This window comes from Drosophila arizonae, chromosome 2 (genome assembly GCF_054131065.1).
Source record: "Drosophila arizonae isolate 15081-1271.41 chromosome 2, UAZ_ARI_1.0, whole genome shotgun sequence".
Classification (NCBI taxonomy): Eukaryota; Metazoa; Arthropoda; class Insecta; order Diptera; family Drosophilidae; genus Drosophila; species Drosophila arizonae.
This window is the reverse complement of record NC_142922.1, coordinates 26,735,349-26,750,863: the sequence shown is the minus strand read 5'-3', so window position 1 is coordinate 26,750,863 and position 15,515 is coordinate 26,735,349. Positions and strand designations below refer to the sequence as shown.

General features: G+C 35.2%; 1 protein-coding gene across 2 annotated transcripts in view; it reads right to left on the bottom strand.

Moving 5' to 3' along the window:
• CCAP-R (Crustacean cardioactive peptide receptor) overlaps positions 1-13,874 on the bottom strand; it is a 50,179-nt gene extending 36,305 nt beyond the window's left edge. For both annotated transcript variants that reach the window (XM_018000396.2, XM_089476366.1), the window contains exon 1: positions 13,176-13,874. The gene's annotated coding sequence lies outside the window, so the exon portion shown is untranslated. The remainder of the gene's footprint in view (positions 1-13,175) is intronic.
• Between the last annotated feature and the right edge of the window lie 1,641 nt (positions 13,875-15,515).

Sequence of the window (15,515 nt, the reverse complement as noted above, 5' to 3'; positions counted from 1 at the left end):
TAGATCGGCCGACACATAGACAGGCAGACTGACTGTCGGACAGCGAGCACAGAATATATTTTTAGATTCCATAGTAGTGTATAATTTATGCGGTGCACACTGTTTGCTGGCGACGCGTTTTCATCTTAAATAGAATTTTGAACTTGACTTAATTAGACAGAAGTACAGCGAATAGGGAATACCACAACCGCAATGCAGACAAGTTGAATTAAAGCTCCGCCCTGACCCAAATAAAATGCTAAACAAAAGGCTAACAAAAGTTCTGCATAAAGAAATTTATTTCATTTTTTAATTGTCAAATAAATATATAATATTAATGACAGGGAAAATAGGCAATATTACAATTAAATAAATAAATAAGTATTAAAAAATTATAATAAATGAATTCAAATAATTTTAAAATATTATTTTATAGAAAAATAAAAATAAAAAATAAAAAATTTACAAATTATAATGTTAACAAAAAAAAAAAAAAAAAAAAAAAAAAAACAAAAAACAAAGAATTACAAAATTAAAAAATATATTATAATTCTGTATTTATTATCAACTGTGTACTGTTAGAGCTCAAAATTGATTTAAAAAATATTTATACAAACATTTCATTATATAAATTGTCAAATATAAATAAATGTTTATATACTCTCAAAATATATTTGATAAATAATGTAACTGAAATTGATAAATGGGCGAATTAAGTGCAGCTAGAAAATAGCTAAATGAACATCACTTGTCGAATGTTCAGTTCACGCGTTTGTCGCATTGCCCAGACCAAGAATCAGACTCATGCCCGAGTCTCTGCCCAAAAGGCCGTCGCGCGTTAATTAATCAAAAAACTGTTGAGGCTGCTGCTGCTGTTGATTCTCGAGGTGGAGGCGTTGACTGGCGTTGGTGGTGCTGGCTTTGGTGTGACTGGTCAACGAACTTGGCACCGCATTTGTCGCTCTGTGCAAACAATTAAAGCAGGGCAGCCCGATCAAAGTGCATTGCATTGGTGTGAGTCGAAATAAGCCAGATATTTAATTAAATGCTGAATAAGGTCGGTAGCACGTGTTGCGCCAGGAAGTGGCCTAGTCCCAGTCCCAGTCGCAGTTTTCCATGTAAATTTGTAAAAAGCAATTTTAATAAACGCAAACAAAAGTTGCGATTGCAGGCCAGCAAGTCAAATAATATATACACATTCATACATATACAAAAAAGTTGCAAATTCGAAATTGAAAACTCACGAAAGGAAATGGCCACAGCATGGGCGATGCCACCGAGCCAAAAGAAGTACAAACAAAGCCAGAGACAGACAACATCGTGTCTACAACGCGAGCCAGATATATGTACATGTGGCTATATAGAGCGACGACAAATAACAGATAAATGGATCTCTCAACACCTACAGAAGCAGCAGCAGCAGCAGCAGCAGTCGGAGAAGTCGCGGCAGTCGTAGCAGCAGCCAGCAAACTGTCAATGGGCAGAAATCAGAAATTTCACTGGTTTCAATCTGCAATGCCAAATACGTACATATATGTATATGTGTATGTGTGTATGTATGTGTGCCACATGGGGTATGGCAGAACAACTGTGCGACAGCGGCTTTTTTGGCAGGCCTGTAATTAGAACAGTGAAGAAAGGAAGAGAGAGAGAGAGAGGGAAAGTTGAGGTGCGGGCAACGACCAAAATGTAAATCAGAAGGCGTGAAGTCTAAGACAAAGCTGCAAACATTTTATACCCAGCATAACAGTGTTTATAGGGTGTCTATATAATATATAATATCCAGTGCTCAACTTTAATCTTAGGAAGATTTTTTTTTATTTTGCAACTTCAAACGCAAATAAAACATGTAATATTAATTGAAATTACAAAATTTAAAATAAACAAAATTTTCAATAACCTATACACATTGAAAAATTAATTAATTTAAAAATGAAAATTAATTTGTATGTGAAATGAAAAGTTAATATTTTAAGCTAGGTTACTTCTTCTTAAATGAATAAAAATATTAAAGGATAATGTATTATGCCAGGTCTGTTCATCTTTCTATGTAAATGAAATTCTTATAAGGAACATTGATATTTTATATTCCTAATGCTAAATAAAATATTAATATGTGTCCTTTGCATTTCGTCTGCATTATATATATAATTTAAAAAAAATTATGCTATGAAGTCTTATAATTAATGTAATATTTGTATGATTACAAAAAGAAAACTTGAGCTGATCAAAAGCAAATCTTAATCATATACTAATTATAAGTTACATACGATATTCACAATGGTTTTCAGGGCCAATTTATTTAATGAATTCTATAGCATACTTTTCAGCTGTTGCAAGAAGAGTACTGGGTATTTTATAGTCGATACAGTTCAACTGCTGGCTGCCAATCAGAGTCTGTCAGTTTTTCGGCGAGTTAGTCAGGCACACAGCGAGTTTTTAACTCAGCCAAGTTCCAGACATGTCACAAATCGTTCAGGTGTAAAATAATTTGTCTCGCTTTTCTCAAGCAATCGAATCAATAAAAGACTTCAATGCTGCAAATGACAGTCAAGCAACGCCATTAACAGCAAAAATAAAATAAATAAAAATAAAAATGTAATAACAAAAAGCAACCTGCTCATTTGATGCTGCTGCATAATACATCTGCGGCTGATGCTCCTTAATTGTACTGTCTTTTGCCTCCTGCGGTGCGCGGCTTTGACTTTTCTGTGCCCCCGCCTCTGCCCCCGCCTTCAGGCCTTTGCCTATGCTCGACACGTACGCGACGTCGTCATTGCACAGGATTTTACTCCTTTCATGTGGTCTTAGCGCAGCTCTTCGCATCTGTTTGCATACCTCCACTTGTCGCCGTGTGGGCTAATGCAGGTGTGTGCGCGTGTCTAACCTTTGATTGCCCCACTTTATTCATAGACAAAAATCAAACACATGTAAATAGAATTGAGTATCGCACGTGCAGTCGTATTTGCTGGCATGCGTTTAAGGGCCATTGTGCATATTTATTTTAGGTTACATTTGTTTTTATGGGCACATGTCTATGTCCCACTGATTGAATTTCGCTTTCTCTGACGTCATTATCAGCATGATGATGAGCTCAAGCCTATAAAGAATATTATCTCATTCAGCTTATCGTGTGTATAACAATATTTATCCTTGCCAAAATATTAGTCATTCAGTCTGAGCCCATTTAATCATAAAATAATAATGATAAATAGTTCGTATTGTTATAAAAAAGAGATAATAGAGATTGATGTCAATATTTAATTAATTTTTGTAATAAATGGAAACATTCGCATTGACACCAAACAGAAATTATATTAACTCATATATAAAATTTCATTAAATAATGAATATATGAATTCATTCAAAAATCAATTTCAACTCAAATTGTTTTTATTTTGTATATTTTTATCAGATGCACAGAAAATAATTGGCTGTTTTTTACCCGATTCATGGAAATTGCGCCTACGTTGCATTCATTGAAAATATTAATCAAATCATTTCACCTGAAAGCTACTTAATTCAATTGCTATATCAAGCGAATTTCGAATCGATAAATACTTAAGGATTCGCAGAACTCCATAAGCTGCACAAGCAATTTAACAAGCAAAGCTGAAGTAAGTTTCTATCGCCTCAAACATCCTGAAGGGCGAGCTGCAATAGTTTTTGCATTCAAATGCATCGCAATGCATTCGATTTCAGTTGGCTCACATCGAGAAACATAATTTATCTGGTTTATCTGACAGGCAGTCAGACGATGCGAATTATCAAGTCACTTTTTGAGTAAACCCAAAGATGAGAAATGCAATTCTCTGCCTGCACTCGACTCTCAATCATATTTCAGTTGACTCGCATTGTCATAGCTGCAGGAGTAGGAGAAGTAGCGAACGGGAGAAGCAGCGGCATCAAAGTCAGCTTTTTAATGCGTTAGGCGTTTGAAATGATTTGAAAATAGCTTTGGAATAGTTTAAGTAAAATTTAAACACATAAATCAAACGTAAAATAAAAAATAAAAAAATAAAAAATGTTATAATATTTTATTTTTTATAATAATTTAATTTATAATATAATTTATGTTTAGTTGATATTATCAAAAGATGGCAAATATACAAAGTTCTTATTTTGTTTTATGTATTAATATTTAATATTGTATTTTAATTTAAAAAAAATGTTATTTGCATATATTTTGTTATTCATACTTTTATTTATTATGAATTTCATTATTTCATTATTATTTAATTATTTTAAATTAAATTAAAGAGTTTATGCTCTAGGTTAAGTTTCTCTTCTCTTCATATTTTATGTTATTTCTAAACATGTACTCGGCTGCGCTACTCGCCATTTCGATCCTTTTGACTCAGCAATTCTGTTTAAAATTTCTCATCTATTCCATTTCTAATTGTTCTCGCATCAAATTTCTTTTGCCTATACTAACGCCGCAGGCACAGCATTATATCCATGTATAAATAATTGGCTAATTAAACAAAATAGACAAGTCTTAATTTAGACTTTATAAATAATTGGAGTCAGAGTTGTGAAAAAACTTAGCTGTTCTTAATAAAGTACGAGAGCGCTCACAATAGATATAAGATTGGCATCTATAATGGTACTTAAGCAATGCAGCATATGAATATTCGGTTGGACGTGGCCAGATGAACTCAGTTACTTATTCTGATTAAAAATATTTGTGGGGCCGACCACGCTTGCTTCAACCTACGCAAATTTTCACCAAACCACAAGACCCCGAATTCTCATTTTCCATGGGTTCAGGGAATACAAATTTAGTTTCAAATAAGCTATGCCGAAAACACACAAATAAACCAATCCCATTTCAGATAGTTGGTTCATTCATAGCATTGGCTAAACTTTTACTCAACAGCAGCTGAATAATTGTGAAAGCATTTCGGAACTATAAACATTTTTGTAATCAACGAAATTTGTACAGCATTGCCGCTATGAGAGCTGGCAGCTGTCTAGCGCGTTGGAGTGACTGGTTGAATGGTTGATTGCCTGGCTGCATGATTACCTGACTGACTGACTGACTGACTGACTGACTGAGTGAATGATTGCCATAGTTGCAGCGCGTGCAACATGTTAATGAGCAGTCGTTCCATTAGCGAACAGAACGATTTTCTTTTGACTGCCGCTGACATCATTTGTGCGCATTTAAGGCAAATTATGAAGGCTGCACTGTACGCTGCACTGACGCGACCCACTGTTTTTGTTTTCACTCACTTTGAGGCTCATGACAGCAATTTCCCTCATCACAGCTGCGCCCGGCGCTTTATGTTGCCAATGCTGGAGTCGTGTTGGTTTTCCTGCTGACATTGCTTATTATTGTCAACGCCCAGTTGGTAAACAGTCGAATTCCAATACAGTTGACACAGCCAACAGGGGCAACATGGGCAACCTGCCAGCTAGCATACATCACGCTTATCAGAGCGGCCTGTCCCACACATGGCCCAATTAGGCAACAAAGAGAGAGAGAGAGAGAGTGTTGTAATCACAGCTGCGATAAAATTGTGAAATATGTTGTGGCTTATAGCCCTGGCTATCTGCTCAGCTGGCTCCAAAGCGCGAAGATTTATGAGACATTTAAACTTGAATTTGTGTCTTTGGTCACGCAAGGCAAACGCTTTACGACCTCAGCGCCAGGCTTTAATGCTTTAATGTCTCTCTAGCTTCAACCGGCAACAATAGCGAAATTCTTGGAAACAACTCTGGTAATCAATCTTTACTTTGTTGCTTCAGCATTATCATTAGCGCCGTCGCACTCAGTGTCGCAGCAGCTGTTCCATTAACCTTTTCTCATTAGTTCTTAAAGTGCTTTAAACAGCCTCAAACTATTATATTCATAAGATAATATTTGTGTATCAAGCGAATCATTTTTGTAATAGATTATTTTTAATATTTTTTGTCTGCCCGAAGTCCTAGCAAGTACTTATCTTAATGTAAATTCAGATAGATAGAAAAAACATGACATGAAATAATGGATTCTGCCCCTAGGCGCAGCATCTGACACTGCGAACTGACTGTTGGCAAAAACGCTTAGTTATTTTTAATACCCTAGAAAGTGCAAATTCTGGTTATGCTGAATTTGTTGAAGTGCATGTAACAGGCAGAATGCCGCATTTCAGAACCATTAAGTTTACATTTATTATCTAGATTCGGTTGACATACTCTAGTTCTAGCCGTTTACGTTTATCTCAATTATATAGAATAGTGAAATTTGTTATGTGGGGAAGGCAATCGCAGGATAATTGTATAAAATTTCCAATTCGATTAATCAAAATATATATCATCCGTTGCTCCTTTATGAAAAAAAAACTAGCTTGTCGTTGATCATAGCAGAAGTAAGAAAAAATACATTTCAACTCAAAAAAAAAAAAAAAAAAAAAAAAAAAAAAAAAAAAAAAAATTAATAAAATAAAATAAATAAATAAAAATTAAAAAATAATAATAAGCTAATTTAAATAATCTTAATACATATAACCGTTAGTATTCTTATTAAATTAAATTAAATTGCCCTCAATCATAGCCTTAATTTTAATTTTTTTAATTAAATTAAATTAAAATTATTTAAGCAATAATAATAGTTTGCAACGAACATATGAAAAACTTTTTCATAATTCATTTTACATTTATGTACTTTATGCACTCTTAATATATTTTGGAAAAATGTAAAAATAATTTTTAATATGTAATTTGAAGTACAAATATTTTAAAAATTAATATAAGATAGGTATACACAATAAAATATGTGGATCATATGCTGAAAATTGCATTTCTATTCGGCTCAATTCGTCAGCTAAACAAGTTAGCATTCGGTCAATTGGCTCAGCCACGTGGCAATCAGCGTCAAGCTCACATTCAAATGCGTGCATTTCTTATCGAATTCTATTCAGAAAGAAGCACAATACAGATTGAATTGTGTGTGGATTGGCAGCAGGTTGTTAGGTGGCGCAGTCGCTACTTTGATGACAGACAATGGAGTGGGATGGGTGGCAGTGGAGACTGAGATTCCACTCCAGGTCGAGGTGAAGTTCTGCTTTGTATAACTAGGCTTAGCTGCTTGAGATTTGATAGTGCATGCTCGTTAAGGGTATTTCGTAGTCGAGCACTACAGTATATTCTATGAATGGGGGCTCATGCTTATATACAAATGTGTGCTTAACGTGTGGCATTACGCATACGCCACGTTGTGTGGCGAGCATAAGCGAGTTAAATATGCACGCCAAGTGTTTTTTTCCCAGTGGGTGGGCACATACCCACACACACACACACACACACACCCACACAAGCTACACATGATTAACGTTGCTGACAAGTGTGAGTGGCAACTGAACGTCTGAGGCTGTTAATGCATTCGTGATATTTTTAAGTCCAATAAATTACTTTTGCATTTCGCGTACGGCCAGCAGCCCCCGGGCGGACGGCAAAAGTGGTTAAGCGATATGATATTACCGTCCACAATAGCGAGACAATAACAATAAAAATGAAATTATTGAAACGTCCAACGAGGACCGATTCACGCAGATGGATAATTGCGCGGCCAATAAAAATTAAATGCACATTGAACGGGGCGTCGTGTCGGCCGTCAAATGCACTCGATAAATAAGCCAAAAGTGTTAAGAGCACATAAATTGCGCGTAATGTGCGAAATTAAATAACTCGTGCAACGGGATCTCCTCTCTTAAAGACATGTGCTCGCCGCTGGGCCGAATGTGCGAGCCGCAGCAAACCGAGGCGAACGCCCACTGGGACAGCCGCCCAATAATGTGGCGGTGGCATCATTAAAAAAGTGCCGCACACAGCACAAAAAACGACAATGCGGCGGGAGTGGGAAAAGATGAAGAAAAAGAAGCGCAGCAGACAGTCAGACAGCCAGACAATTGGACGGCCAGACAGAGAGACAGACGGCACATTATTGGTAATCACAATATTTATGTGCGTTTAACGACACGACAGCCAAAATTGTTGAAACAAATCATTGACAGCTGGCGCTGAGCTGCCTTCGCCGCCTTCGCTGCCTTTTCTAACATCAGCCTCCACTCGGTCTGAACTGTAGTCCTCGTGTCTTATAGTGTCTTCTTCTGATTTCCATACCATTTTCTCATCTTGCACTTCTATTGCCTCGTTTTTGTTGGTAATTGTTTTTTTTTTTTTTTTTTTTTTTTTTTTTTTTACATTTTTTTGGCTCAACGAGACTTTTCGCAATAAATGAGTTTTTTTTACTCTCGCAAAGTAAGGCGCAGGAATTTTGCGAAGGCACTGACTAAGCCACTGACAAATTATGCCAAGAATAACCTAAAGCACAACTCGAACAATAATAATTTATAATTTAGAATTTACATGTGGATGGGTGTCGGCTTACTCTTTAATATGACTAAATAAAAATTGATTTTCTATCTTTTAAATTTGTTATATTTAAATACAAATTTTAAATAGTAATTTAAAATTTAAATTAAAGTATAATTTAAAAGAGATTTTCTTATTAAAAAAATCTAGACAAATAGCCGCGATTCCTTAAAATGTATTGTGTTAATTTTTCTATACTTACTACAATTTTTAAAATAATATTTTAGCTTTTAATTCTATTTCCTACTAAAGCGGACGTACATCTGTCTTATATATATATAAAAAAAAAAAAAAAGAAAGTAGGTAAATTAAAATATTCATTGTTTAATATTTAATTATTTATTTAATTTTAATTTATTTAATTGTTGAAAACATAGTAGACTTTATAAGCATTTTTTTCATTTTAAAAAAAGAACAAATGGCCGCAGTTCTTTTAAATGGGCTTAGCTTTATTTGCTTTATAGTTTGAACACAGTTCTCAGAGTTTAATTTAAATAACATCTGATTATTATTTTTATTTTCTTCTAATATGCGAAACAAATCAAAAATGAAAAATTTGTAGTACGCATTTTACAGACTACAAAAGTTGAGAGCAGTGGTGAACGCCGAAAAGTCAATGCACTTAACCTTCTCTCTCAGACCCAGAAATTGACCCACAGTTTCACTGGGAATACCTAGGAGTAGAGTTGGTCTGGCAGCTCACTTGGAGGCAGCATATAAGAGCGAAACAAGCACAAAGCACAGACTAGTACTGAATGAGAAGTACATTTAACTGACACTAGGGACTTCGCTTACAGCTAATGCTATACAAGGCCGTGGTTATGTCTGGACTAACGCGTTGCAGCTGTGGGTGTCAGCCAGAAAGTAATGTTGCAGCGATATCAATCCACGAAGCAATGAACAATAAGAATAACTATAATAGGTATATTAACATGCATAAGGAATTCCAAGTTCAGCTCGTCAAAGGCAAAAAAAAGAAAAAGAAGATCCGATACTCTGTAATTGGGATACATGTGCACAAAAATGAATTAGCCTATCACTTCTAGAAAATACAGAGCAAAAACTTCTAAAAGAACGTCCTGAGCGTTTCAAAAAAAAAAAAAAAAAAAAAAAAAAAAATAGAGAGAGTCTCAATATGTGGATTGAGTTTTTTGGGGACTAAACCATAATAATTAATAATTAGTACTAGTAATTTGCTAATTGTTTAGGTTTATCATATTGCAAATTAAACATGCATTTAAAATACAAATATGCATATATAAATATTATTGGTGGACTAAAATTCATTACTTATGTCATGGGAAATAATTGTAGTTTTTTTTATAATACTTTAATTAATGTAAATTTGAACAATTTATATGAAATTATAATCGATATTAAACTAATTGCCGGATAATATTATGCACAAATATTTCAAATTTCATTGAATTCATGCAAAGTCCAATTTTAGACAATATTTCACAGTTTGTTATACAGCACGTTTATTTATTTATTATTATTATATTTTTTTTTTATAATTATTTTTTGTAATATGTTTTTGTGCGCTCGTTGGATGCATATTTTATATTTTGACAAAATGTATGCCCTAGTTTTGCTGACAAACATTAATGTGACATTTTCCATTTAGTTTTTGTCGCGACAATTTCGTGTGTGTTTCGCTGTTGTTGCTATTGTCAGAGAGCAATTGGGCATATATTGGAAAACCCTTTAATGCACGAGGCGCGTAAATGCATAGCAGAAAGTTTAATTGAAAATGTTGAATTTTTTTGGCCAGTTTGCCTTGAATTCTGCGGCATTGTTGCCAAAGTGCCTGATGAAATTAATAAAATGAATTTCTCAGAAAATTGCGCTGCCCCAGAGCCCAGAACATTTTGCGAGCGCTCACACAAGATACACGCTGTACAATTGGTAAAAAATTATTTAAAATTGATTTATTTAAGGCAACAGCTTTTACATAGACTTAAAGTTGATCTCTTGAGTAATTTAATTTGAACAAACAAATTAGTTACACTTAGTTTCAAGCATCGACAAATTGATTGCACGGAAAATTCAATTAGGTGTCACAAATCACCGACAGACTCAAGTTGAGCCCATTTCTATGAACAGAGATAAGACCTGGCGGAAGCTGACAGACAGTTTGGATACAGACTGTGTGTATGTGTGTGTGTGTGTCTGTTGGGAGATGTGGGTTGTGTAATAGACTACTTCCTGTTTTTGTCAGTCAGTGGTGCAGTCAATGACTGATCAAATTTGTCAAGTAATTCGGCAAGAAAAACTAGATAGGAATTTGAAATTTTCTTATTCTGTTAGAGAAGTGAGTTTTTATTCAAATATATGCGATAAAATAGTCGACAACTGCCAAAATATTTTCCAGCTAAGCATAAGTAGTAGTCTAATATGAACTTAAGTAGCTACTAAGGCTATAAGCGCATAATCAGAAATGCAAATGTGGAAGACCCACGGCTCAAGCATTGAGGAAAAATTGAAAATCACAGAACTGAAATATGCCAAAGCAAATGGAAAATGCTTAAATACAAATACCATTTGCAATTTTACACGCACGTATTTCTATTACTTTATGGGTATGAGAATATTACTATAAGCCGCAATAGGAGTAGCTATGTGTGCGTGTTTGTGTGTGTGTGTGTGTGTGTGAGTATGCTCGTTCATACGTGATCCGGCTGGTATTGCCATTGCATACATCTCGGCAACTGCGGCGATGGCTGCTGTGAATTGACTTGGCTCACTGCTCGGCTCGGCATTAATTTTTCAACTTGAGTGGCTGCTTACCAAGGCTTATGCCATAGTATGGGGCATTCCGGGAAACATACTTATCGGATTTGTAGTCTGCAGTGAATGTTTTGCGGTTTTTGTTATGCGTTGCGCCCAAAGCATCTCCCTCTAAAAGTTTCTCAAACAATCTCTGTATTTCCTTGGAATCTGTTCTGCTCTATAAAATGTTTTATATTTTTGCCAAAATGTAAGCGTATTTGGGAATGCCCGATTTTTCATGCTTGATGACATATTTATGCGCATTTCACAGCTGCTGTAAATCAGCGCTCGGCCTATCAACATTGCCGCACACGGCCACGCCCACATACTTCCACAAAATGAGCCGTCGCTTTAGACCCTTGACAGAATGTTGTACAAAATACCGCATGATTAGCTAACCCAAAACTCTCTTTTTGTCTGTGTGTGTATGCGTGTAAGTGATTCAGTATTCTCCTGCCAAAAAAAAAAAAGGACAACTTCACATATGCTGCCAGCATCGTATTGCATGTGCGCATCGCCTCGCGTCCAGCTAACAACTTCATAAATATGTCGAGCATGTGTATCGCATAACAGCTCCGTCAAACCTCACAGACTTCGACTTGCCCTAAAGTCATCCAGCTTTCTCTCAAAAAAAAAAAAAAAAAAAAAAAAAAAAAATTCTCCAGGCAGAGATTTGTGCGTGTCATCGCTCAAAGCGAACCATTTTTACGCTTCCGTTCAACAACAAAATGGCATTAAACGCAGATCAATCACAATCTGGACACCGAACTGACCCACATGGACACATGATATAGGGGCCAGGGCGAGCGACAGTGCTCGGACTTGTGGGGTTAGAGTTTCCACCCATGCCCATAACTGACATTTGAACTCTGCCGATGCTGGGGTGGCAATGAAGTTTTTCTATTTTCTGCCTTTTCTGCATGTGGCTAGAAAGTGTGGAGCAGCCTTAATTTGTCTTCGGTTCTCTGCGCAGTTAAGAGCTACAAATTTATAGACCCCTTATCACTATCGTTGAACTTTATGGTATCTAGCAGCACTGGCCATCGTTCATTAATTACTTATGCTTAATTGATTGCGAAGACATGGCTAAAGCCTCAGAAACTTCTGCAGTGTGGAATGTTTCTGCTCGATTTTGTTTGTGAGCTGTGGCAGCCACAGCTTGGCACAGTTTTTGTTCTGCATCTCAGCAGAGATGGAAACTATTTGATTTTGTCTGATCAAATGAACTGAAAATTGTCAGCAAGTTGATAAAACTTTGCCATGGTTTATTCAATTAACATTTGCTTTCGCTGCATTGCCTCAGCCATTGCAATGGCCAATGAATTCTTCAGCCCCAACTGAACAAGTCAAATTAAAAAGTTTTAAATTTTTCCAACTGCTGACAATGTTCTTTGTGACACAATCAATGAGAAGTTGTTTCGATTCGACACACACACACACATACATATGTATATATATTTGAAAAATGAAAACAAATATTTGCCGTTTGCAATTAAGAGTTAATTGCCGTTCAAGTGATTGCATTAAATTAATTAGTTTATTTATTCAGAGAGTGTTTAAAATAACGTAAATCTCATATCTCTCATCTCATTCGATATTTATGCACATTGGCATATTGCATTCAGCAATTAATTTGCCTGCATTTGGCTGTGAAATTCCACAAATGCCCGTTTACAATAACAATGTGTGTTTGATCAAAAATGCAAAATGCCCCCACTTGGGGGAAGCACACGCATAAATTGCAAATGCAAGTTTTCACTCGACTCGAAATGCATAGGGAAATTGCAACATGATTTATATCTAAGGGCAGAGTGCAAATACTTTTGGAAAATTACTTTGAGCCGCAGACGGGGAGCACTTAGAGGCGTATTAATTAAATCAACTGCAAGGCAGATTGATATACAGAAATAACTCTGTGGCAATAATTGAAATAAATCGAATGACTTTTGCAAATGTTAAGATTTATCACTGTCAACTAAATGTACACATACATATGTATATGTAAATTGAATAGATACTTAAGAGTCCGAGGCACGACGCTTAGCTTATAATTGCGCAATACTCACTCAACTATTTGCCGGGGCATGAATTCAAATTGCAATTGCAATTCGATGTGTGTTTGGCGCTTGGCTTGCAATTGCAATTGGGCTTGAGTTGCAAAGTGTGAAACAAGTGCCGCCAATTTGCGCGAACCACTTGTGAATTGCACTTGAGTTTTGTAAATTTTTTGGCAAGCAAAAATTTCACTCGTTGCCGCGCGGTTTGTCTTCTTCTTATCGAGGCTTTTGACGAGCTGCAGCTCACAGTCTGTCTGTCGGCTGTCTGCACATTCTTCTCTGCGCGATGCACACGCGAGTTGGCCAATTAATTGTTAACCTTGTTTACAGCGACACTCGATTTGACACCGTTTTTGATATTTTCGTTTTATTTTTATTATTTTTTGGCCACGTTTCACGAATCGCACGCGCGCATAAATCTTGATCTTGTTGCGGTCAATTAGCTTTTAGCCACTATCCTTCCGCTGCCAATTGTCAATTGCCAACTACGCTTGGCCGTTTCTTTCGGCTTGCTTGCCCAAGGTTGTGGCTCCAGTTAAGTGTTCAACATAAAACACATCCACATTTCATTTGTGCCTATTACGAATAATACTTCGCGATATTCCGCACACAAGAGTCTTGGCGCTTCGGCACGTAAGCTATTCGCCGTCTGGCTCATTCACAATTTCGCATTGAACTGAACTGCTGTGTGGCATCGTCGTGCGGATTTTCCTGTTTGCTGTTGCCGTTACTGCTTCTGCTGCTGATGTTGCTGCTGCTGTTGCTGCTGCTGCCGTCAAAGCACAGTGGCCACGCAGAAGAAAGCTAGAAAATTACGTTCAAGTGAATTATATGCCATTTTTCTTTGTTTATGAAATTGTTAAGTTTATTATGTGTTGTTTACAGTATTAATTCTATATCTGTTGTGTCGAATAATGATATATGCTATTATAAATAATGTATAATATAAATATTTTTATTAAATACTATATATATATTTTCAAATATTTAAATTGTTTATTAAAAAAAATATATATATATATATATTTACATGATGATTTTTTTTAAATTTATTATTAATATTTGATTTAAAATTGTTTGCATTTTATAAATTGGAAATTTTTTTCAAATTGTTAGTTTTATTTATATTAAGCTTTAAATATTTTAAATATTTTTTTTAGTAAATATGCATACAACAAATATGAGTTGATTAAATTATTTATGAATTCTAAATTTATAAAATGACTAATTTTTTAATATTTTAAATTAATAAATTTTTACTATATATTATTTAATATTACTATTAATTAAACTGCAGTGTTCTCTTTCGTTTAAAATTTTAGCTTAGTATTTATGTACGTATATACGTATATACGTACGTATCTTATTAAAATTTTTTATAATTTTATTTTATTGTATTGTATATGAAAATATTATATAATAATATTTAAGTTTTTCATAATTTTATTTTGGTACATGTTATGTAATATACATAATTATACTGATATTTTTCAAATTTTCAAATAATTTGTTTTATTAGTAATTAAACCGCTCCATTCTCCATTCTAGTTTCACTGTTCTGAGTCCACTGTGCAGCGCTGACGTCGCTGTGCGGTGCTGCTTGATTTCACTTCAGAAAGCTTTGCCGGCGCCCGAAACTGAGCCAGTAATCTGAACAGCTGTTTTTTGTTTATGTTGCCCAACTGGTTTTTCGCACATGTTGCGCGCTAACGTGTTGCCGCTGCACTTGAATGTTGCACGTCAGTGGCTGCCACTGCACTTGATAATGAGGATGCGCGTTGACATGCTAAGTGCCTTAAGTACTTTGTAGTCAACATTTGTAATAATTCAACTATTTAATTGAGTTGTCAACGTGGCCGCCAGCAACATTTGCTGACCAACACAAATGCTGCCAGCAACATGCGTAAGCTTTTTGCATAGCAACATTGCAGCACGATGCTCCAGCGAAAGCTTTCTTATCAAATTGTGGCTAATACACCCAATTGAAACACTAAACAATTGAAAGAGCTAAAATTAATATTTATTTCGACTGCTAACATCAACTTTTTTCTATGATTTCTAATTATAGACCTGTTAATTGGAAAAACACATCTAAAAAATTGAAATAAATGTTTTATGTTTGAAATGATCGTAAAATTAAAATGTAAACATTTCGTTTGGTTCATGTTTTTGTGAAACATTTCGTAGTCCGTCATGTTTTTGTTTTTACTCAAGCATATTTATATTTATGCGTTTAATTGATTTGAGAGACGCAAATATGTTGACCCAAATACCAACGCATTCAATTTCATTTCTGGCGATCCATGCAAATCAGGCAGGCGAAAGATCAGTGGACAAAAATCTTAAAGG